The sequence below is a fragment of the Eptatretus burgeri genome, chromosome 4, assembly GCF_056783735.1.
Source record: "Eptatretus burgeri isolate ZD-2024b chromosome 4, Ebu_testis_v1, whole genome shotgun sequence".
In the NCBI taxonomy this organism is placed as follows: Eukaryota; Metazoa; Chordata; class Myxini; order Myxiniformes; family Myxinidae; genus Eptatretus; species Eptatretus burgeri.
The window spans coordinates 93254287-93278263 of record NC_140964.1 but is presented as its reverse complement, the minus strand read 5'-3'; the positions used below and the strand labels follow the sequence as shown (position 1 = coordinate 93278263).

General features: G+C 46.4%; 1 protein-coding gene across 4 annotated transcripts in view; it reads left to right on the top strand.

Annotated features, from left to right (window-relative positions):
* LOC147028687 (uncharacterized) overlaps positions 1 to 23977 on the top strand; it is a 170837-nt gene that overhangs the window by 121098 nt on the left and 25762 nt on the right. The window contains exon 4 of one of the 4 annotated variants that reach the window (XR_015057667.1): positions 20932 to 21005. The exons of the other annotated variants lie outside the window; for them this stretch is intronic. The gene's annotated coding sequence lies outside the window, so the exon portion shown is untranslated. Of the gene's footprint in view, positions 1 to 20931; positions 21006 to 23977 lie in introns of those variants that run through there. 4 annotated transcript variants of the gene reach the window in all.

Genomic DNA, 23977 nt, shown 5'->3' with positions numbered 1-23977 from the left:
CAAGGTTGAACAGGGCTGGTGAACAGGGCAGTGGGCATGGCATGGCAAAGGTGAGCAGGCAAACACAGCCTGCAGAACAAGGCCGCTGCAGGCAAACACAGCTGGCGGACGAACTGGCCGGCACAGGCCTTGAAGCAAAACAACAGCTGCCGATGAAGTTGGCCGGCACAGGCCTTGAAGTAACACAGCCAGCAGATGAAGCTGGCCTGCCTTTCGCCTTGAGATGGAGGTTGGTGGAGGGAGTGCGGTGGTGCTGGTCACTCAGAAGGCGGGCTCAGACCTACCTACCTACCTGTCTCCCTCCCACCTATCGCCTTTGCCTGTCACTGTACATACCCACTCCCTTAATTTGTAAAACCCAATTTAGCCCCAATTAATTAATTTTTTCTTTTTTAATTTTTTTTTTTTATTTCTATACCTCCCACTATAATTCGTCCCCTAACCCCCTTTATCGTCCTTGTTCGGCTAACCTATCTCGTCACCAAGCCTACTCCCAACCCCTACGTTCCCTTCCCGGAGGGGAATGAGGGAGGGCTAGCGTCCTGTGCCGAGGCCCAATTCAAGCCTCAGGATGGCCTCCCCAGACTTCAGCGATCGAACCCAAAGTGGGTCCAGCGGCCCACAACGACAGCGAAGGGATGGATGGTACGGAGGGGTACATCTCCTAATCTACCCTAACCATTAACCTTTAAACTACTCCGGGGCTTTCAACAAGCGCCTCTCGCTTAAGCTATTGGTTCTAACAACCCAGATTCACGTCGCCTGTGTTGGTGTCCTTACAATTTCGGGCCTCGCCCCCCAATTTTCTTTCCGTGCCCTCACACGGTCTCATGGCTGGGACACGTGGCTCCCTTGGCAGGCACTACCCTCTGCCGATTCACCTACGATGGCGCCTCCGAGCCTACCAGCTCCCTAAAAACCGGGGAGTGCCCTCCCTGGCGACTCCCCTGAAACGCTCACGTGGCAGGCTGGCTTCCCGGGCCCCTTTCCGAGGGTCACCCGTGCCCACAACACTACCCACGCGGCTAATGGCGCCCCGGGCCCCCGCACCATGCGGGCGCACCCGTGTCCACTATGCTATCCCGGCCCCCCATGGGCCCTTGGCCTACTACGGCCGACTAGCCTGGTGCCCGGAGTACCCACTTAGCGATACTCACCTTTCGCAGCCACGCTCCCAGCCCGTCAACAGGGCTCCTGCACCCCTCCAAACGGGTTTCGAGCCTACTTTCCCACCAACAACAAAACGACTTCCATTTTTGTTAATTTGACTAACCCACTAACTCAGTCTACACTGACCCCGGAGTCCCTTGGGCGGGAGTCACTCCTCCCCCCAATCACTCATCGCACCATGCATTCCACATTCGCTCCAAACACACAGACCCGCTGGCCTCACTCACTCATCATGTCACAACACAACTCACCAACTCTTCAACACACACACCGCTGAACTCTGCCATCCTTCTAACTGCATCCCCTAACTAAGTCGTGCCCCCACGTCGTCCCTTACACTACAGCACGTTGCTTTTAACACTACGCAACTAAGCTACGTCCCCTCCACACATTCACTGTCTGTCACTGTCCCCAAATCCTTATTTGCAGGGGGGGGGGATCTCATCCCTCCCTACTGGGCTCGTGAACTCGTTGCAAGGCTCTGCGGGAGCGGCTGTTCCAGCGCCGACTCCTCCGGCAAGACATATCCATGAGGGCGTAAGGTCGCCCTTGTAAGGTCTCAGGCGGTCCGCGTGGATGATCCGGGGAAGGGCCCGTGGTCCCATTTTAATTTTTAGGACCACGTCACTGATTTGCGCCAGGACGACCCCCGGGCCCTGCCAAGATCAGGTGAACTTCGGGCATCTGCCCTTCCTCCGCCGGGGGTTAAAGAACCAAATCTTCGCCCCCGGTGGGTATTTGCTCACCTGGCTCCGGTGGTCGTACTTGCGCTTCATCTTTATGCCCGCCTGTTGGAACTGGTGTCGTGCGAAGGCATGGACCTTCTCCATGCCTTGCTCCAACCGACAGGCACAGCCCTCCCCCGGGGGCCTATCAAGCCGCTGAGGCGTCAGACCGTACAATAAATCGACGGGGCTTCTCAGCTCCCGTCCATAAATCAACAGCGCCGAACTCCACGCGGTAGACCCGTGCTGGGACGCGCGATAGGCCATCAGGAGGTACGGGAGATGTTCGTCCCAGTCCTCCTGGTTAGTGGCGGTGAAGAGGGCCATCTGTTGGACCAGGGTCCTGTTGAACCTCTCCACCATGCCATCAGACTGTGGTCTCAGGGGCGTTGTCCGTGTCTTTCGAATTTCCAGGAGCCTGCACACCTCTTTTAGTAATTCGCTCTCAAAATTTCATCCCTGGTCCGTGTGCAGCTCCTGCGGAATCCCATACCGGCATGTAAATCCTTCTACGAAGGCCTTTACCACGACCCCTGCTTCCTGGTTGGGGAGGGCAAAGGCCTCCGGCCATTTGGTGAAATAGTCCATAATTACGAGGATGTACTTATTACCCTGGCGAGTGCGGGGCAGTGGTCCCAAAATGCCCATGGCCACTCGCTCAAGGGGGGCCCCAACCTGATGTAGTTGGAGTGGGGCCCTCATCCTCTGTGGCGGTCCCTTTTTCGCAGTACAGGCGTCGCATGCTCGACACTAGTTCTGTACATCGCGCCCCATGTTAACCCAATAGAACCGCCGGCGGACCCGAGATTTTGTTTTGCTCCTGCCCAAATGGCCGCCAGCGCAGGTACCGTGCACCTGTTTCAAAATTTGGGTCTTAAACCCATCAGGGACTATCACCAGCCAAGAAATTTGTTCGGAAGGAATCTCCACCCACTTGCGATATAAGATGTTGTCCCTCATTTCTAGGGTCTTCCACTGAGCCCAGTATGCTTTTGTTCACGCTCCGAATGGGGCGATCTCCTCCCCACTGGGCCTCCTGTTTTCCTGGACCCACTTGTACACTGGCCCTATCACGGGGTCTTCCCGCTGGGCCGTGCTCCATGCCAATCCACCAAATTCCTCTCCCGCGGTTAGTGGCAAAGTTGGGCCGACCACCCGGGCCGCACGGACTGGGAGTTTCGGGGAGGTGTCTGCCAATTGGTCCCTCTCCTCATGTCTCGTGCAATATCTGCAGTTTTCTCCCAGACAGGGGCGTCGAGAGAGCGCATCGGCATTCCCATGAGCCTTACCGGCTCGATGGACCACACTGAAATCGTACTGCTGCAACTTTTCCAACCACCTTGCAATCTGGCCTTCCGGTTCCTTGAACCGTAAGAGCCATTGCAAGGAGGAATGGTCAGTTCGAACCAAAAATTTCCTCCCGTACAAGTACGGGTGGAAATGGCTCATGGCAGACAGCATAGCCAATAGCTCCTTGCGAATTACGCATTAATTTCGTTCGGGCCTACTCATGGCCCGACTGTAATACGCGATCACTCTTTCCAAGCCCCCCTGTGTCTGAGACAAGGCTGCTCCCAATCTTTCCTGGCTTGCATCCGTGTCCAGGGTATACATCCCGTCATCGGTGGGGCACGCTAAAACGGGTGTGGATGTCAAACACCCCTTTAATTTGAGGAAGGCCTCCTGGCACTCCACTGTCCAATTAAATCTCAACCCCTTCTCCGTCAACCGGTGAAGGGGCCTGGCTATCTCTGCAAAGTTTGCCACGAAGCACCGGTAGTATGAGCAAAGTCCCAAAAAGCCCCGTACCTGTTTCACAGATGCCAACCCTCCCGATTTCATCGGGAGGCTTCCGAAAATTCACCCAAACTCCCGCCCTTACGATCACTATCCTTATCCTCCCGAAATTTTGATATTTTTGCACTGTTCACTAATCAGAATGTACTAGTATGAGAATTGAATGAAAAGCATCGTCTGCTACGTATAGCATGTGGTAACTCCATAACGTTCGCTGCTACCAAATTGTACGTAAAAAATTGCAAATTCAAATGAGGAGCAGCGAAACATTGGGTCTGGATCTCGCTTATGCGATCATGCACTGAGATTTAGTGCATGCGGTATGTGTGCAATACAGTGCATGCGGTATGTATGCACAGTGTATATGCATGCGATACGCTCACTGCATGCAGCTGGGCCCCGTACCAGCCCGGCGGTCGCGACCACCGTGCGGTGTTTAACAGCCGCTAGAGTTCTACGAGTCGCGCTGCAGCTGTGGAACATCGACTTCGAAGTTACCGATGCTTCAAGCCCTCGATGTTGATTACGAAATGGCAGAAAAGAAGCTTACGAAGACCAAGAAATGGTCTCAGAAGTACAAGACCGAATACAGTCTCCAATACCCGTGTATTCGAAAGTCTGAAAGAGGAATTCATCATGCGTATTGTACAGTATGCAGCGTTGATATTTCAGTTGAGCACGGAGGTCGCGATGATATTCGGAAGCACGTTGGAAGCAAACGGCACACAGACATTGCAAAGGAGAGATCTTCGAGCACGAGTACCGGTACACTTCTGAATTATTTCACCAAACAAGGGACAAGCGAGGAAGAGGATGTTACCCGAGCGGAACTTCTCTTTAGTGGATTTATTGTGGAACATAACTTGCCCATATCAGTCTCAGATCATGCTGGACCTCTATTTCAAAAGATGTTTCCAGATTCAAAAGTTGCTTCAAAGTATGGATGTGCAAGAACAAAAACTTCAGCAATAATTGGTGAGTTGTCAAATGTTACTGCTTCATCTACTGCCGATATTGCTAGACTAGCTCCATTTAGCCTAGCTACAGACGGTAGCAATGACAGTGGTGAGGCCCAGCTATATCCTGTCCTGATTTCGTACTATGACAACAGTGCTGGGATTGTGAAGCAAGGTTTGTTAAGTTTGCCTGCGTGCAAACAAGATTCCACTGGAGAAAACATTTTCAAACTGCTTGATCATGAGTTCAGTGACAGGAAAATTCCGTGGGGAAATTGTGTTTCCTTTTGTGCTGATAATGCCTCTGTCATGGTGGGCAAGCACAAAGGAGTCGCTGCTTATATCCACAAACAAAATCCAGAGTGCTACATCATGGGATGCCCTTGCCATATGATGCACAATACGGCCAAGAAGGCGGCTCAGGCCTTACCCATTGAATTAGATGACTTTCTCATCGATATTTACTACTACTTGGACAAAAGTAGTAAACGCGTCAAAGGAGTGAAAGCACTGCAAGAACTCTGTGATGCCCCGACACACAAGATTCTGAAGCATGTCGCAACAAGGTGGCTGTCCCTTGGTCAGTGCCTAGACAGGCTGATTGAACAGTGGGAGCCACTTCGCCTCTTCTTCAAAGAAGAAGTACGAAGAAAAATGCAACCAACTGTAGCCAAGACTCTAACAACGAGCAAGAAGGACGGCACTGTATCTACTGCCAGTACTGGCACTGCAGGATCAAGCACGAGTGGAGCAGCATTCACCACTACCACTGCAGTATCTGCTGCGAAGAAGACAGCAGGGACAGCACCAAAACCAATGCTGAGAGCAGGTAGCATCACCGGCCCTTCATCACGTTCATCTACAAAGCAGATCCCTTCAGAGTCGAGAAAGACTGTGATAGTCCCATCTACAGGCAAAGAAGGACCCAAGTTAAGTTCTGCTTTTGCCAAATCACTTGATAGAAGCTCAGCAAAACCTTCGAATCAGAGGTCTTCCTTGGCTGCACCTACCTCAAGCTCTCTCCTCAAACGTAAAATTGGATCTGGTACTACGAGTCTGACCTCTTCTGCTGGCAGTAAACGCAAGTGTGATCACCCTGCGGCTAAGTGTACTACGAGTTCTACAACTAAAAGCGCATCTTCCTCAAACACTGTGCAGGAATCTAGAGAAAAACGTGTCAACAGGATGTTCTTGTCTCCACAAACAAAACTCTATTGTTTCTTCCTTCGATATGCTAACAAGCTTTTTGAGAAGGGGAATCTTCTGCTCCAAAGAGACGAACCCTGTATTCATCTCCTGCACGGAGAATTGAATGGTCTTCTGAAAGATATCTTCGTACGGTTTTTGAAACAATCGGTGTCATCGGTTGCTCTGGTAAATGTACCCTTCTCTGACAGAAATCATCAGAAGAATGATGAGGACCTCATGATTGGGAACGATGCCAAACTGTATATAAGGGAACAAAGGAGTCTCAAGAAATCCACCTTCACTCTGAGTGAGTCAGACATCCAAGGTTTCTTCAGTGCAGTTCGCTCATATTATGTGAAAGCCTGCAATTACATCTTCAAAACCTGGCCGCTAGATGATGAATTAGCCAAGCATGCTCAGGTGCTGGATGTTAAGCTACACCAAGAAGTGGGGTTTGACTTTGTGGAGTTTTTCATCAAGAAATTCCCCTGTCTGTTCAGTGGCGGTGATAGTGACATAGACAGTCTTGAGAGTGAATTCGCTCACTACCAGGCAGACGCCTCCATAGCTACAATTGCTACTGAGACAGTGAGAGTGGATGAGCAGTGGCATCGGATTTCACAGCTCACAGATCCCTGCACTGGTGCCAAGAAGTATCCTAATTTGAGCAAAGTGATGAAGGGAATCTTGGTCATTCCTCATTCGAACGCATCATGTGAGCGGGCACTCAGTCTTGTACGGAAGAATCATACTGAATTTCGTCCCAATTTGAGTGTCAAAACCCTGGAAGCTCTCTTAATTGAAAAACTAGCTCATAGCACCCCTTGCTACCAGAGAGAATACAGCAAAGACATAATCAGAAGGGCTAAAAGAGCCACACAGCTGTCACTCAGCAAAGCTGCCATGGAAAAAGCAAGCAGCAGTAGTACCAGCCAGTAAGGTAAGAAAAATATTGCTTCTTTTGTGCTTTTTGTTAATCTTTGATTGTCCCCTAACTTACTAATATTAACATACATGTAACATTAAAAAGTGCACAATTTTCCCCTTTTTTTGTTCAAAAAGTGGGAATTCTTAACATGTTAAATGCTCCAAAATAGGGCTCAGAGGGCACTAGAGAGCGTCTAGAACCCCAGAGCTTCCAGGGCCCTAAGGCGGGCCCTGGACCCCGCCGCGAGGGTCGAGCGCTCCTCGCTCGAGATGTGCGCTTAGCGCACATTATTTGGTGTCGGTTGCAAATCCTCCCTAATTCTGATTTCCAAAAGTTGGCATCTCTGCTGTTTGACAGTTGTAGGTACGGGCCACTCCTCTACCGCTGTAATTTTTCCGGGGTCGGTCTTCACCCCCTCGCGGCCTATCACGTGTCCGAGATAGGCCACCTCTGTCGCGAACAAAGTGCATTTCTCCAGGCTCAATTTCAGCCCTGCCTGCCTGAGGCGCTCAAACACCTGGTCCAAATTGGCTATCTCCTGGGTGAATGTTTTCGCGTGTACCAGGACGTCATCCAGATACACCAGGCATGACTGCCACGGCATGCCGCCTAGTACACGCTCCATCAGTCTCTCAAAGGTGGCGGGGGCGTTACACAAACCGAACAGCATCACAGTGAACTGATACAGTCCCTTCCCTGTGGAAAATGCCGTTTTCTCCTTCCCAGTCTTATCCATCTCCACCTGCCAAGACCCACTCTTGAGGTCCAAAGTTGAGAACCATTTAGAGCCTGCAACGGCGTAGAGGGTATCGTCAATTCTAGGTAGGGGAGAGGAGTCTTTGAGTGTCACGTTGTTCAGCTGGTGATAGTCCATGCAGAAACGCGTGGTCCCATCCTTCTTTTTAACCAGCACAACTGGTGACATCCAAGGACTTCCCGAGGGCTCAATGACACCTGCATTGAGCATCTTTTCAACCTGTTCATCAGCCTCCTCTCTTTTGCTCCATGGGAGCCTTCGAGCAGGCTGACGGACCGTCCGGGCCCCATCGGTGTGGATCTGATGTTGCACCAGGCCCGTACGTCCAATATCCTCGGGTGACAAGAAGATCCCCATGTGTCGGTCGACCAGCTTGTATAAGGCCTCCCGCTGGGCATCCTCCAAATCTACACTACTCCGATTTACCATCTCGCAAATGGGACTGGGCCAATTCCTAATCAAGTCTGGAGACTCCCTCTGGGGCCGGTCCGGCTCGACGTTATCGTCCCTTCGCTCTGCGACCTCTTTTACTGGGGTGCAATCTGCCACCTTCGTGCCCTTCCTGATAGTGCGTGGTTCCGTGCTAACATTTATCACCCGCACGGGCACTATTGGCCCGTCGGTACTTACCAGGGTGTGGCCCACGACTAAACCCGGGGTTGACGGCCCTGCCGGTAGTTCCGCTAGGCCGCAGGAGCCCTGCCACGTTGGGTGTGCTCGCCACCTGGCCGGGACCACCGCCTCGGCACCCGGGGGAATGACTACTGAGTCAGGAGCCTCCAGCTCCACCCTCTCGTCCGTGCTCACGCCCGCTAACAGCAACTCCTCACCACCCAACTGCATGACCCCCCGGCCCAAGTCGATCTTACAACCACCGGCCGTTAGCACATCCAACCCTATTATACATGGGTCGCACACCTTCGCCACCCAAACCTCTATCCTTGTTTTCACGGTGCCCAATTTAAACGACACGAAACCACGTCCTATGATGGGGGCCGTTGCCCCGGTAGCTAGCTGCAAACTATGGTTTTACAGACGGTGGATCTCATCCCAATCGTCTACACTCGAATCAAGGACCACAGGGCTGATGATCGTGGCGCTTGCTCCTGTGTCCACAACGGTGTCTACCCCTACGCCGGCAACTTTGCACCGAATTGTAAAGCTGCCATTGCCAATTTGGCCACAATTGATGACCTGTCGCAGTTCTGAGGGCTCTTCTCTGTCCGAGTGCCGAACACAGCCCTACATGTTCGGCACTTCTTACTTTCCCGGGGACTGGTGGGGGGGTGATGGTTGGGCCTGGCTCTCCCTATTGACCCGGGGCGGAGTTGATGGTCTGGGGGGCCGTGGCTCTTCTTTTCGCGGGGGCCTTTCCCTCCGCGGGACGTTGCACTCCCGCTGCAGGTGGTCCCTTGCGCCACAATTATAACACCTCCTCTGCTAATATAAGGTGTTTGCCTCCGGTACGCTGAATTATATAACTCCGGTACGTCCCTCCGGTACCCTCCGTTCCGATTTGGGGTACCCCCTGATGGCCCATCCCTCGCCCTTCCTGGACCCGACCGCCCCTCCTCAGGTCTCCCGAACCGGCGGTCGAACATGCCCTGCACCATCTTTTCCAATCACGCTTGGTCGCCCATAGTTGCCCCGGATCCCAGCGCACTGTCGGACTGCCACATGCCGCCCAGCCCCTCCCAATGGCGTTCTGGCTGCCTCCCAGCAGGCGGCAGTATCAGCCGCCTTCTGGAGGTTGTCCGGGCGCCATACGGTCAGCAATGCTCCGACATCGGTGCCCCCTATCACTCGGAGAAAATGGTCCAGGGCAATCTCCTCCTGGTACTCTGGCGGCATGTTGGTGTGCGCGATCCCCACCAAGCGGCGAATGTCGTGTGCCAATTCTCCCAGTTATTCCTGGGAGCGTCGTTTGCGCCCGTTGAGCTGAGCTTTAACAAGCTCGCTCTGCTGGTCCATGCCAAATCGGTTTTTTAGGGCCGAATAGAGATCCTCCAGGGTCACCCCCTCACTGGGTACCGTGGTCAGGACTTCAAAGGCCGCGCCAAGCAGGGCCGCCGTGAGTTGTGCCACACCCTGTGCCTCGTTCCAGCCATTGCCTCTGGCAACACATTGGAACTGGGCCATGTACGCCCTCAAGTCCGTCTTGCCATCGTACGGGGGTAGCGGCACCCTCGGTCCTTTCGAGGTCCCCCCCTCCAGTTCCCAAGGGACCCCTGGGGGGGTGTACCTCCCCAGTCCCAACGGTGCCTCACTCCCGCAGGGTCCGAGCCATTTGCCCGGGGAATTTACCACCCCTGTCCGTGTCTGTACATGCCCTGCGTCATCCCGCTTACTCCCCCAAGCCATTGGACTCGCACTCTGCACACCCACCGGAACAGTCATACTGGGTACCCCCCTTAGGCCAAAAGACCCCGTGGCCTCTACCCTCCCAAAGCTTGGCATGCTCACCCCCGCATCGGGCAAGCCTCCTCCTCCGCCCTGTGACACTGGCCCCACCTGGGCACAATCCGCCTCGAGGGAGTATATCCTCTCCCCCTGTTCCCGAAGGAGACACACTGGTGACATATAACCTGCCTGCCTCTCACACCGGGTCTCCACACATTCCGTCAGTCTCCTCTCCATTTCCTCCATTTTCCCCTTTATTACTCCATTTAATTCCTCCCCTATCATCCCTAACGACAGTTCCCCGACTTTCTCTCTTATTTGCTGCACTTCCCCTTGTACCTGTGTCACCATCTTATTTGTCTTGGAAATTTTCTCCCTCGTTGTCCTTAACTGCTCTTCCGTCTCGCCCCGGTTTTTTTTCTATCCGTTCCCCCAGTTCCTCTGTTTTTTCTCCGGCTTTCCTCTCCATTTCATTAATTACCTCCTCATGTCTCTTTCTACATTCCTCCCCCACTTCCTTTAATCCTTTCTGTGTCTCTGCCTTTACCTCCTTTCGCAGGTTTTCAACTCTGTCTGTCATTTCCCGATGTCTTTTCTCACAGTCCTCCTTCACGGCTCCCAATCCCTCCTTTATTTTCCCGTTCTCTTTTTAATTCCTCTATCGCCGTCGTGTTCTTCCCTATTTCCTCCTTTATTTGGTCTTGTCCCTTTTTTACTTCTCTCAGTCCTTTTCCTACTTTGTCTATCTTTCCCACCACCGTCTTTATTTCGTTTGCCCTCTCGTTTTTGCTCTCTTCCATCGCAACCCCCACTCCTTTTACTTTCTCTTTTAACCCGGTCACCTCCGCTCGTATCGTGTCGACTTCCTTTGTCATTTCGTTTTTTAGTTCGTCCAAGCTTCCTTTTAGGCTCATTCCCATGTTCTGCGTCTCCCTCCGCATTTCTCTCATTTCTTCCTTCAAATTCGCCTTCATTTCGTTTTTCATTTGTTGCGTATTCGTTTTCATTTCTTGCATGTCCCCACTGATTCCTGCCAGCATGGCGCAGAGCTGGGCCATGTCAGGCGCACTCAGGTGAGCCGTTTCGGCAGGGATCGGGGGAGGGTTTCGGAGGAGGGAAGGGGAGGTGTCATACACCACGGCCGCCGCTGCACCCATTTCAGGCTCTGCGTTTGGTTGGGGGAGTTCGTCCTGCACAACAAGCATTTCCTGCACGGGATCTCATCCTAGGCCATGGATTCTACACATTCTAAATCCATTTCTAATAACCCCGGCTCCCACTCGCCTTGAGACGCCATCTTATTTCTCGTAACGGGTTAATTTAGCTCACTCGTAATTTGGAGGGAATCGGGGGTCGCTCCTCTCACCCCTGGACCGATTCCCGTGAATTTAGCTGGAGACAGGAGAGTTTGTTTTCCCGCTCTCTGACACCAGTGTTGCGAGGAGGGGGATGGGTTTGTGTCCCACGACCTGACACCAGTGTTGCGAATTCGCGCCCGCCGGCGTGCGATCGGCCACGTGACTCGAATCGCGGCACGTCGCCCACCGGACGGACAATTCTGTCGTGACCCTCTCGGACTAACACCGGGAGCTAGTCACGGGTGGACCTTTTGGCCTCACCACGATCGTGCCAATCGGCCACCCGCGTGGGATAGGGTTGTTCGCCAAACTCGACCTACCTAAGTACCCACGCGGATGGTAAACCGGGCGATCGCACCTCATCGCAGGTCGACTCCGGACACGGGCCATTTAAGCGGTCCGTTCCGTACTATCGGGATAACCGAGCGGTGTTATCGTCGGCCTCGACGGTTCCGATTAATTATCGGGCGTATAAAGCCCACGACGAACCCGTTACGTGAAGCAAGATGGAGATTCAAACAAAGGAAAGGATGCAGCGAAACGGGGAACAATTCAACATAATGCACTTTATTTACACGACACACGAAGAGCACACATATATCAATTTAAAACAAAAACAACAATGCAGAGCTACGACCGAATACGTGAACACACGGCAACACTCATGCAGTTTTACTTTACAAGACACTGCGCCACAAGATCCATACAAAAAAACAAAAGAAAAGGCCACCCTCAAAGACAAGGGGGCAGACGGGGCCCGTGGGCCTTTATGGTGTGGGACTTGGCAGACCGAACGAGTCCCACGAGACCGTTGCAGGTTACCTGCACCCTCGCGGTGCGATGGTGGGTGAGCTCTCTCTCCGGCGCTCCTTGTACGAACGCGCAGGTCCGCGCAACACAGCTGGCAGAGTGGCACCTCCAGTCCGCGTCCCTCCGCGACGTCCGGACTCCCCACCGACTGCAAGCTCCAACGAGCGGTTCGCTCTACGGACTGCTTCTCCAAGACTCAGACGGGCAGAAGACCATGAACCGCCGACTGATACTGACACTCTCACCGACCGCCCTGACCTGACCTCCTCTGACCTGTCTTCCTCTGGTGTCACTCTTTCTGGTGTCACTTCCTCTGGTGTCACTCTCTTTAGCGGCGCCTCCGTGCGCCCTTTTATTTCCCCAGCACCCCGCCCCTCCCTTCGCGGCACGCGGGCGGGAACATTCCACCAGAGAAATCGGGGCGGGAGCCGAGTTTCAACCGTCATTCTTGTTTACCAGAGAAATCGGGGTGGGAGTTGAGCCTCAACCATCATTCTTGTTTACCAGAGAAATCGGGGTGGGAGTTGAGTTTCAACCGTCATCCTTGTTTACCAGAGAAATCGGGGCGGGAGTTGTTGTTGTTCCCCTTTTGTGTTCGTGGAGATGTTGACGGTTGCTGGCGGAGTGGTGAGGATGGCGTGGTTGTTGAGAGGCAGGTGTGGTTGTTGTTGTGAAGCGGAATTGTGGTTGGTGGTTGTGTGATGGCGGTTGAGACGTGGTTGGTTCAAAATAAAGATAGAACAGAAAAACGGCTATCTCAAAGCATCGCAGCCCGAATGAATCACAACTATTCCCCCTAAACAACGGGCTTGGGGCTAACTACACATGTACTTAAGAGATACCTCACCTACGGGACCTGAATGGTGGTTTGCAAATTTCCACAGCCGTAACAATATTTTGTTGTACCAAGAGAGACCTCCTCAAATATTTGACCTTCATTCCTCCATTGAAATGTAGTAATAATCTTCACTTTCAACTTCTCCAGGTCACCTAACTCTGGTTGTTGTTGATACAACACATATCACAGGGTGAGTATACTGATTCTGGCTCACTTTTCCCCATGTAAGTGAATGGGGGATTTTCAGCGATTCATATATTTTTTCCCTAAAAAAATAAACCCCCTTTTTAGCTCAAGGTATATTTATTTGTCTCCCCTTTTAACCTTGGGGCACTCTATTCAAATAACCAATGCAACAAGATAAAGATTTGTTCAAGTAGCAAAGTTCCTTCAATAGTTTAATTTTCTTTGCACAATAATCCCCATCTAAAATATTTAAAAATAAAACATTTGAATCTTTATATTTTTCAAGATACCCCTTTTGTGTCATTAGGAAATGATAAACTTCTCTCATTGATCTCATCTGACCACCTCCTGAGTTGCATATCATTTTGAGATTGTAGTAAATTATTTTTCCATTGTTCAATTGATAACCATCAATGTTTCAGTCCATTCAAGGATATTTATTATTTTCTTTACATCCTCGAACTTATTGGTTTTTAAATTGATTTGCTTATTTGTTTTATTTACCTTTGTTTTAGTTATTTTTTCAATAAGACTTATTTGATATTTTTCACATTCATTATGTTTTCCATTTATATACCAAGACTGAGATTTTCTCCACTCTTTAGTTTGATTAATACTTGATTTGACCATTTATATATTGTGAAAAACGCGGCAGTAGCCCTTAAAAACCCTAACCCATCTTCCCATCGTTAAAACTTGTGTCCATATGGAACACAATCTATTCTATTCACTCTATCATACAATATCCATATGGAACACAATCTATTCTATATACTCTATGATTAAATATTCACTCTATCATGCAATATCCATATGGAACACAATCTATTCCATTATCTAAAATAAATCTCTTATCATCAAAGGTTCCTAATACCTTTTTATTTACTTCTTCACTATATATCTTGTGTTTATAACTTCTTATTGTATTCATTTTCCTATATTCTTCTTTCTTATTCATCAAACAATTATAATAATTTCTAAAAGTTATTGTTTTCTTTATTACATATTTCTTTATTCCCTTTAACATTTTATCAATGTGATCACCGTACTTATAAGCATATGCCTTTGCTCTCAATCTAATAAACTCACTCATTACTTTTCCACCCAACTCATCCTTAAACTTACCAATAACCTTTTCATTCTTTTTTGAAAATAACTCGCTCTTCTTACTAAAATTACTTGCGTCATATACTCCAATATTTTTCTTCATATCTTTATAAACATCATCAGTTTTTATATCTAGAATAAAACTATCAGTGTCCATATACAACAATGAAACATTTTCACCATACTCTTTCTTTAAGTCATTATACAAATAATCATACATCAATATCTTTGACAAATCAAGAACTGCTGTTCCAATATAAATTGGTTTATCCATTACAATACTTTCCTTTTCCATATGAATAGCAGAAAAGTTCTCTGAAAAAACCTCTTCTCTCTTAAAACTTGGTTTATTTATCAATCTCGAAGCTTCTTTCCAAGATGTTGCGAATCTAATGTTTTGTCTGTTTCTAACATTTTCCATAGTCTTTCCAAATACAGCATTATTCATTAATTTATAAAAGTCCCCTTCAAATTTTACTTTTGTATTTGCTCTCATACCTGTATTGAATTTAATATACTTTTCCATCCAAGGACTTTGTTTAAATTTTAAAACTCTATGAATTTTAGCTACTCTCAACTCAGCAGATAAATATTGTCTCAAGTTCCTTTGATGCAAAACATATCCCTCTTTATCATAGAATGTTGTTAATAACTGTTCTGTTGATTTACCATTAATATTAAAAATTTATGATAATCACTTAACCATTCTTTCTTTGGGGTTTCTTTCTCACATGCAAAAGGAAGGTCTTTATGCTTATTATGAAGATCACTCGGGTACCTCAAATCAACTTCAAAATAATAACCTTCTTCCTCATTCAATTCCTCTTGAGAAGAAATAACAATATTCATCAAAGCCTTTTCATAATCCTTTTCTTCCACCCACTCTAATTTACCATAAGGCAGAGATTGAGACATTGCCCATCCATACAAATTATTAGCATCAAAATACATCAAATAATTACTATCTTTTTCACTCTCATAATTTGGAAGATATTTATTATTTGCTTTAGCATATCTTTTTGAACATACTTGATATTCCACCTCTCTTAGACTTCTCAATCATCAAAAGCATATCGACATCACTGATTAAATCTATATCTTGTTTTGTCATTTTCAACATTGCACTCCAAGCTAAACCAGGAGCTGTGCAATAGTGGGCAGGATCTAATCCATAACAATTTTTAATATGACAGAGTGATCTAAAAGCTTCAAACACATCAGCTAACAATAAAACATCTGTTTTTAGATACAAATCAGGATATTCTCCAAGGTTCTTTATCTTAAATATTTTCCAAATTTCTTGTGCATGTTTATATTCCTTATCATTTATCTCTTCTTCATAAAGGTTATTATAGAAACTTTCTTTTGAAGGAAGTTGTGTTTCTTTAAATCTCATAAATGAATCTATATAATCATAAGGATAAATTCCCTTACTTGTAAGAATTTTCTCTTTACTTTGAATTTCATTCCTTGTTTGAATTTCCTCTCTTGTTAGAATTCCCTCTTTAATCAGAATTTCATCTACAATCAGAATTTCCTCTTTAGTTAGAATTTCATTCATTGTTCGAATTTTCTTTATAATTAGAATTTCATCTTCATTTAGAATTTCTTCATTAATTTCCTCATTCATTAGAATTTCCTCTTTACTTTGGATTCTCTCTTTAATCTGAATTTCCTCTGTCGTTAGAATTTCCTCTTTTAGAAAAAATGAATTAAGAATTGGAAAAGAGCCCGTGGAGCTTAGATTTGATGCTAGGTTAGCTAGTGGCGTTCCCATAAACTTGTAAGAATCGAGAAACCTAATACGAGTTAAAGGTTTTGTGAATATCATTTTTGTAAATGAAATATACTTTTGACTTGTGTTTGTTATGGCAGAAATATTCCCTGGTGTTTTTGAAAGTTCATTTATAAATAGATGTGTATCATAGTTGGCGCTGTTGTGAAGAAAGACTGGAATAAAAGAAGGTAATTTATAATTAAGATTACAACAGGAATGAGCGGGACCTCTATATTTACCAGTAAGATGACAATGATCCCGAACTTTAGACTCCTCAATTTCCTCCTCACAAATATGACAGATATTGTTCTTTCTACATTCTAATTTTTCTTCTTCGGTTAATTTCATCGGTTCATTTGTTTCTTTCATTAATTTAGTTAGTCTTATACAATCCTTTTCTAATCGTTTTACAAACTCTTGTGAAGCTTTTTTTTCCCACTATAATGTTCAAGTTTATTATACTTTTCTCCAACAGATGATTTGATATAATAACAGAAACCACAAGGAATATGTTTTTGATATTTATTTGTATGTGATTCTTTTGGATTAGGAGAAGCAGTGTTTATCTTTTTTAGGATACATTAAAAATCAGCGTATATCACAAATGGGTGCATGATAGATTTATTATAATCTTCAAAAGAAATCTTTTTACCAGGTTCAGGCATTGTAATTACAGCTGATTAATGATTACTACAATATTTTGAATGTTGTTCTAATCGTTCTTTTGTATGAAATGAATTAAGACATCGCTTACAAGGATATATTTTGTTTGCTGTTCTGAATACCTGAGAAGAGATTAATCTTGATAAATTATTGAGGTATGTATAATGTGAATTCTTTCCAACACTAAAATATAAAAGATCAATGTGTGTTTCTTCATTTTTATCGTTGTTTGAAATTTTTAATATTTGAACTTTGTTTGTATCTGTTAATCCATATACATTAATAGAAAGATTATTGTTTTTTCTTAAATTTAGGAATATCTGTTAGTGGCATTGGGAATTTAAAATCTTTAATGTCCAAGGTATTCTCATATTTCATATATTGTTTTACTCTTTCTGAATTACATTTTGGTGGATGTAAGTGAGCAAGAACAGACCAGAGAAAACATTTATTATCATTGTTCTTAATATTAACAACTGCCTTCTTTAGTTTTATTTATTTTGGTAATTCAATATAAGAAGAAGCTTTAAGAGGGTTTGATTTTAGAATGTGTATATCTAAAAAGATGATTTTTTTTAAATATGAAATCCACTTCCTACCACTGTATTATCAACATCCTCCTCTTTTTTGATAGTTCTTCATAAACCCCACTATTTAAAAAATCTTGAAATGATGTTATAAAATGAAGATCTGTTTTCATATAAAGAGTTCGTTCTTCATCTTGTCTTTTCATATTCATTTTCACTCCCATATAAAACTTTAAAGTTTTCATTTCTTTTAATGTCTTTTTAATAACTTTTTCAACATCAGGTTTCACTATTTCAATTGATTCAGCTATTGATGATGGACCAGGTTCTCCAAATTGAAAAATCCTTATTTTAATATGATTCTTAAAAGCTCCATCAGTGTTTTCAATATAATAGTCTCCCTTTACTTTCAACTCATTCTTCTTGTGTTTTTGTGATTGAAGGTGATTCTTATAACTTCTCTTCAAAACATCCTTTGAGCAGATATCACAATGTTTTCTTTCCAACTCAAGAGGAGATATTTGTTTGAAAAGATTGAATGTGTGTTTGTTGGTTTGAAGGTGTTTTTTTAATAATATTTATATTCGTGAATACAAACATCGCAGTTCGTTGTATTAAACATATTTATATAATAACACTTTGCTGAAACTAAAATTTTCTTCATGAAAATTTTGTTTAATTTATAGGTGAATCTGTGCTTAAAACCATTTTATCCTCCAACTTTTTCACTTAATAAATACAATGTTTCAAGACACAAAAGACAAGTTTCAATCAATCTCTTCATTTATTAAAGATCCTGAGACATATGTCAAGGATGTAAAATTGAACAAAGATAAACATAACAACTTCTTCTTCCTCTTTCGGCTTGCTCCCGTTAGGGGTCGCCACAGCGGATCAACTGTCTCCAATTTGCTCTATCCTCCACATCTTCCATTGACAATCCAACCACCTGCATGTCCTCCCTCACCGTATCCATGAACCTCTTCTTTGGCCTTCCTCTTCTCCTCCTGCCTGGCGGCTCCATCTTCAACATCCTTCTCCCGATATACTCCGCTTCCCTCCTGTGCACATGTCCAAACCATCTCAATCTCGCCTCTCTCACTTTGTCTCCCAACTGTCCTACCTGCGCTGTCCCTCTAATATGCTAATTTCTTATCCTATCCATCCTCGTCACTCCCAACGAGAATCGCAGCATCTTCAACTCTGCCACCTCCAGCTCCGCTTCCTGTCTTTTTGTTAGTGCCACCGCCTCCAAACCATACAACATAGCTGGTCTCACTCCCGTCTTGTATACTTTCCCCTTCACTCTTGCAGCTACCCTTCTGTCACAAATCACTCCTACAACTCTTCTCCACCCACTTCATCCTGCCTGCACTCTCTTTTTCACTTCTCTCCCACACTCTCCGTCACTTTGGACAGTTGATCCCAAGTATTTAAACCAATCCACCTTCCCCACCTCAACTCCTTGCAACCGCACCATACCACCACCCTCCCTCTCATTTACGCACATGTACTCCGTCTTACTCCGACTGACTATCATTCCCCTTCTCTCCAGTGCGTACCTCCACCGCTCGAGGCTCGCCTCAGCCTGCTCCCTACAGATCATGATGTCATCCGCGAACATCATAGTCCATGGGGACTCCAGTCTGATCTCGTCGGTCAACCTGTCCATCACCATTGCAAACAGGAAAGGGCTCAGAGTCGATCCTTGGTGCAATCCCACTTTTACCTTAAACCGGTCCGTCATTCCTACCGCACACCTCACCGCTGTCACACTGTCCTCATACATATCCTGCACGATCCTCACATACTTCTCCACCACTCCCGACTTCCTCATGCAATACCACAACTCCTCTCTTGGCACCCTATCATAAGCTTTCTCTAAATCCACAAACACACAATGTAACTCCTTCTGGCCTTCCCTATATTTCTCCATCAACATTCTCAAAGCAAACATTGCATCAGTGGTGCTCTTTCCTGGCATAAACCCATATTGCTGCTCACAGATTGTCACCTCTCCTCTCAACCGAGCTTCCACTACTCTTTCCCACAACTTCATGGTGTGGCTTAACAACTTTATCCCTCTGTAATTTCCACAGCTCTGCACATCACCCTTATTCTTGAAAATTGGAACCAGTACACTTAATCGCCACTCCTCCGGCATCCTCTCACTTTCCAAGACTTTATTAAACAATCTGGTTAACAACCCCACTGCCATCTCTCCGAAGCACTTCCATGCCTCCACTGGTATACCATCTGGGCCAACCACCTTTCCACTTTTCATCTTCTTCATAGCAGTCCTCACTTCATCCTGACTGATCCACCCCACTTCCAGATTCACTATCTCCACCTCTTCCAACCTTCTCTCTCTCTCATTTTCTTCATTCATCAACTCCTCAAAGTACTCCATCCACTTTCTCAACACACTCTCCTCGCTCGTCAGCACATTCCCATTTGCGTCCTTTATCACCTGAACCTGCAGCACATCCTTCCCAGCTCGGTCCCTCTGTCTTGCCAATCGGTATAAATCCTTTTCCCCTTCTTTTGTATCCAACTTCTCATACAGCTCGTCATATGCCTTTTCCTTGGCCTTTGCCACCTCTCTTTTTGCCTTTCGACGCCACTCCTTGTACTCTTGCCTACTTTCTTCATCTCTCTGACTATCCCACTTCTTTTTCGCCAACCCCTTCTTCCTTATACTTTCCTGTACTTCCTCATTCCACCACCAAGTCTCCTTATCTTCCTTCCTCTGTCCAGATGTCACACCAAGTACCTTCCGAGCTATCTCCCTCACAACTTCTGCTGTCGTTGCCCAATCATCCCACCCATCTTTACCACCATCCAACGCCTGTCTCACCTCCTCCCTAAATTTCACGCAACAGTCTTCCTCCTTCAGCTTCCACCATCTGGTCCTTGGTTCAGCCCTCACTCTCTTCCTCAACCTCACCTCTAAAGTCATCCTACAGACCACCAATCAGTGCTGTCGAGCTACACTCTCCCCTGCCACCACCTTGCAGTCTCGAATCTCTTTCAGGTTGCATCTCCTGCTTAAGATGTAATCCACCTGTGTGCACTTTCCTCCACTCTTGGATGTCACCCTGTGTTCCTCCTTCTTCTTGAAATACGTATTTACCACTGCCATTTCCATTCTTTTTGCAAACTCTACCACCATTTGCCCTTCCACATTTCTCTTGTTGAGACCGTACCTACCCATCACCTCCTCATCCTCTTTATTCCCATCCCCAACATGCCCATTGAAATCTGCTCCAATCACCACTCTTTCATCCTTGGATACACTCTCCACCACTTCATCTAACTCACTCCAGAAATCTTCTTTATACTCCATCTCACACCCCATATGAGGGGCATATGCACTGATGACATTCATCATCACCCCTTCAATTTCCAACTTCACACTCATCACTCGGTCAGACACTCTCCTCACCTCCAATACCCTCTTGACATAATATTCCTTCAGGATTACCCCGACACCATTTCTCCTCCCATCCACACCATGGTAGAACAGTTTGAAACCACCTCCAATGCTCCAAGCCTTACTCCCCATCCACTTGGTATCTTGTACACACAGTATGTCCACCTTTCTTCTCTCCATCATATCAGCCAACTCTCGCCCTTTGCCAGTCATCGTCCCAACATTCAGAGTTCCAACTCTCACCTCCACACTTCTTCCCTTCCCCCTCTCCCACTGCCTCCGGACTCGCCTTCCCCTCCTTCGCCCAGCAGTAGCACAATTTCCACTGGTACCCTGCTGACCACCGGTACCAGTGGCGGTCGTTGGTAACCCGGGCCTCGACCGATCCGGTATGGAAATTCGTTTTGTTGTCCGCATAATGATTTGGCATAGGTTTTTACGCTGGATGCCCTTCCTGACACAACCCTGGTCGCCTCTTACGACACACAGGGATATGGTACACCTATTCTTACCAGGGCATACACTATTGATAAAGATAAATATAACAACTATTGGATAAAAACAATGATGGCGAATAATATGAGTTCTTCAATTTCCTTCAGTGGAAGGGCTTTTAGTATACCTGGAAGAACATCAATTAAGGTATCTCTTACAAAAGTTTCTCCTCTCCTTCTGGCAATATATTCAAAACTAGAAAAAGCAATGAAACAAGAAAAAGTATCAAAAAATAAAAACCTTATGGATGAAGCTTCAGAAACAAAAGATAAGACCATCTGTAATATGCAAGGAGAAATTTGTATTTTTTTCAACAACCCGAAAGAAATAAATCCTGATGAAATAAAGGATGTTAATATATCAGGTGAAATGACATTTCGTTCAATTGTAGTTGAGGATCATTTTAAAATTACCTTTAATATAAAAAATGTAGCAGTTGAATCTGATCACGAAAAAAAGTATATAGATATCGATGGTAATGTTTTTTTTCTACGAATGAAATATGAGTCAATATTCAACTGAAGAATTGGAAGATTATGAGAGTGATTATGATACCGAGAGTTTGCATTCAAACGATAGTTATGATACCGAGAGTTTGTGTTTAAACGATAGTTATGAAAGTATAGATGATTCTGAAAGTATCGAAGATGATATCGAAGATGAATTTCAGTTTAAAGGCCCAGTCACACCTTGACGTTTTAGCCAGCGATGGCAACGTATTAAAATTTATGTAAAACGCTGGCTTACGTTGAACTTTTGATGTTTTTTTTTAAAGATTCGGACGTATTCATAGCAACTTGGTCTTATGTATAACGCATTAGTAACGGACACAAAACGTTTCGTTGTGTGAAAGATAACTTATACCAACGAATGCTGAACCTGTTGTCGGCCTACGCAACCTATGCCCAACGATAGTCCAACTTAGGCATAGCGCGTTGCACGCATCGCCGACGATTTGGTGACGTAGCCTATTAAAAGGCTGACGCACAACGATTCGAATCATAACTGCCGCAGAAATGGAAGTGTCAACATCGCAGTCACACCTTGGCGATCTTGCCAGCGTATGCCGACCTAAGAAAAATGTGTCTAAAACGTTGGGGCACGTCAAATACGGTATGAGTAAGTTTGGTCTACGTGAGTATAACGCTAAAGTACGCTTTCATACGTCGTAGTCAGTAGAGTACGTCAAGAAATTTTAAACATGTTCAAAATTTTACGACGCACTTGGCGTATTACACACGTTCCGCATGCGATGGGGATAGGTTGTACACACAATATGCGGACGCTTACACACGTCCACAAAGGCTACTTATAAGCTACTCATAAGTCGAAACACGTCGCGGTAATGTCTTTTTTACGCGAAACTTATTTCTAACTTATGTTTGACGTGCTTTGAACCAATTCTTTACGTAGTCCCAACACACATTGACGTATGTAGACGTATTCCAATGACGTCTTCCGGTCGACAAAAAAAATAAATGAACGTGTTTCTAACTTACAACTGCCATATAAAGACGTGTTCCCAGCGATTTTGGGAATTGGTATATAAAAATGGTGTTCATAAAAGGGGAACCTAACAGTGTTTTCGAGTCCTTTTTGAGTCGATGTCCATGTCAGCAGCAACAGAATCAGTATCAGTATCAGTATTAGTAGTAGTTTGTTCATGTTGGCAGTTGAAGGTGAGTGTGAGGAGGAGGGTGTGGGTTATGATGGATCCTCCTTGCGTCCGCGTGTCCACGGACGTATATATTGTTGTGGTTGACGAAATTCGCAAACCACCATTCACGTCCCTTAGGTGAGATATCTCTGTAAGTATATGTGTAGTTAGGTATATAAGTATATGTATAAGTATATATGTAGCCGGCCTTTCCGAAGAAAACGGATCAAAAACGACTCACGCCCACTTCTGTTCCGTCCTATCGGCGAGCGTGGGGCGATTTGGCCCCGCCTCCAGGGGCGTTGGAGTGTGGTCGCTATATGCAAATTCATGGATCAAAAAGCATTCACGCCCACTTTTCCTCGGTCCAATGGGGAGCCAGTTAGAGGTGAAGGGTCGGAGGTAAAGGGTCGAAGGTGAAGGAGCGAGGCCACGGGGGATATAAACGACCGCGTTCGTCAGTCAAGAGTTGGTTGTCGGTGGAGCTGGGAAGAAGTGGTAGTAGTCAGAGTGAAGAGGACTGAGCTGTGGAGAGGTGGCGGCGGCGAAGGCGGTCGAGGGGGTGCTCGTGTCGGAGTCGGGGAGCTGCGGAGGGAGAGGCCGGCGGCGCGACCGAGGTCGTGGTGGAGACGCTCGTCGCGGGACCCGAGACAGGGAGATATCCACCCCCCCCCGAGCATCAACAACTCCCTCCTGTTTCCCCCCGCGCTGAGATAGTGCGAGAAGGGGGCCCCGTCCCCACCCCATACCAGGCAGTCCCAGCGAGGCCCGCGGAGTCGGGGCGCCAGCGCCATTTCGCGGCTCATCACCAGACGGGTAGGCCCGACGCGGTCTCGGCCCCAGGCCCGCCTTATCCTTGAGGGTGGTCCTTTTCTTTTGCTTTGGGTATATGTGTTGTCGGCGCCGTCTGTGAAGTAAAACTGCATAAGTGTTGCCGTGTGCTCGCGTAGTCGGTAATAGATCTGCATTGTGTTTCTCTTTTATATTTGCTTTTTGTGTAATATTGTGTTTCTTCTTCTTTTACATTTGCTTTTGGTGTAATTGTATATGTGTGCTTTCCGTTCATCGTGAAATAAATGTGCTTTATGTTGAACTGTTTTCCCGCTTCGCTTCGTCTTTTCCTCTATTGAATCTCCATCTGACTTCACGTAAAGGGTTGGTCGTGGGCTAAAACGCCCGATAATTAATCGAACCGTCGAGGCCGA